General features: G+C 40.7%; 1 non-coding gene across 1 annotated transcript; it reads left to right on the top strand.

Moving 5' to 3' along the window:
* The first annotated feature begins 1,491 nt into the window (after positions 1–1,491).
* LOC130499360 (small nucleolar RNA R71) lies at positions 1,492–1,598 on the top strand. Its single transcript, XR_008938238.1, has one exon. It is a non-coding gene; the product is annotated as a small nucleolar RNA R71 (small nucleolar RNA).
* The last annotated feature ends 361 nt before the right edge of the window (positions 1,599–1,959 follow it).

Raw genomic sequence — 1,959 nt, 5'->3', positions numbered from 1 at the left:
TGAGTACAACAAAATCTGCTGGTATGAAGCAATCATCAATTTTTGACTGGTACATCTACGAGGATTCCCTCAGGTACCCTAGTAGAACGATCAGCTAAGACTAGCGTAATAGGCGTTGGAACGAATTTATAATATCCTAGTGAAACTGCCACAGAGTATGGCATGAGGTTTACACTAGAACCAAGATCACATAGAGATCGAGAAAAACGTTGTTTTGTATCTTACAATCTAGGACAAAACTACCAGGGTCAGACCTTTTGATTGAAGTTTTCTCCTTGTATCATCGCACTTACTTCCTCTGACACCAGCATGACGCATTGTTCTCCACTCGAGGATATCATATCTTTTACGTACTTTTTCACCGAGGGGGCTATCTTAAGAGCGTCACTGAGGGACATCTCGAGAGTGATTTTGTCGAAAGCCTTTTTGCAGATTGCATGTTCCAATGCTTTCTTAGTTTGTGGTTTGTTTGGAGGAAATGGGGGAGGAGTTCTATAAACTCGTTCAGTCCCGGTAGATTGTGTATTGCTATTGCTTGTGCCGCTAGACGGTCGATCGTTTTCCTTCCCAGAGGATCGATCGACATTTGGTTCATCCAGATGGTCGATTTCGACTTCGGCATCAGGATTCTCTTTGTCTAAATCTATAGTTTTCCCCTGATTCTTTTTATTTGAAGAGTTTTTCCTTTGTTCTGATGTTCCTGAGTCGGAGTCATTGTCGAGAAGTTCTATGGGGTTGGAATTGCTTTTTCCCGCGTTATCGATGAATTTTTTTATTGCTGGCATCTTCTCTGGGATTCGTTTCAAGGTGTTTTCCGCTTCGTAACATCACAGCATATGCCTGGCGTTTTGCTCCAGGGTTAGCATCGGTCCTTCCAGGAAGACGACCTGTCTCTCTTTTTAGAGTAGTCGCAAGGTTAGCAATTTTGACTTCCATTCCCCGTAGGTGTTCAATTAGAGAATCCATCTTCTGATTTAGCTCACCGTAAACACTATTTACTTTCCCGTTGAATTCAGATTTCATTTACGGTTTCCTGTAAGAGCCTGTTTTAGATTGTACTTTTCTCTTCCAGTACGAGACTGTATACAGATTTCATAGTCTCGTGTAAAGCTGTCGACGTTAAACACAGAATGAGGATCAGTATCATCTAATTCTTCTATAAAGTCGAGCTCATCGTCTGATATAGGAGGAGTTTTATTGTAGTACTGACACAGGTTAGGTGGGTTTCGATCTGTTAGAAGGGAATGAAGCGAATTTATAGAATTTTTAATCTCGGCTAACTCAGTATTTTCTATTGAGATTATAGCTTTTTCTTTTTCTTTTTCTTCATTCATCTCTTCATAAGATCTTCCTGTTGCCATGTTTTCGATTAGGCGTCTTGCTTCCATAGGATTTCTAGTAACGAAATTCCCTTCGCTTGCTGTATCAAGCGTTGTCTTATAGCTCAGAATAACACCTTTGTAAAAGATCTTAAGAAATTGTGGTTCTGGATAACCATGGTGGGGGCATTCGAGTTCGTAACTCTTGAATCTTCCCCATGCATTTTTGAATGATTCCTGAGGATCTTGACGGAAGGTAGAGATTCGCCTCCTCACTTCCCAATAACGAGTATCGTCGAAGAATTGCTTAAGGAAAGCATTTCTAATCTCTTTCCAGCTAGTCAGGGATCCTCTTGGTAGACAGTTTAGCCATCTTAAGGCTCCCCCTTCTAATGAAAATGGAAAAAGTCTGCAACGAATATACTCGCCTGGAATTAATTCCTCTAGACCCTCGATGTGGTCTTGTGGATGTTCTAGAGAAGATCCTTTAAAAGGGTTTCGACGCATCATATTATAATAATCAACATTAAACTTGGTTTTCGAGGTGACATCGTCAAGTATTCTGATAGCGGACCTATTGGAATAGGTCCTATCGGGGTTTAAGTAGTCTTGCAAGGGCAATTTAATTTGTTTACCTACG

This window comes from Raphanus sativus, chromosome 8, assembly GCF_000801105.2.
Source record: "Raphanus sativus cultivar WK10039 chromosome 8, ASM80110v3, whole genome shotgun sequence".
In the NCBI taxonomy this organism is placed as follows: domain Eukaryota; kingdom Viridiplantae; phylum Streptophyta; class Magnoliopsida; order Brassicales; family Brassicaceae; genus Raphanus; species Raphanus sativus.
The sequence above is the reverse complement of the archived record's forward strand: the minus strand, read 5'-3'. Positions and strand labels throughout refer to the sequence as shown.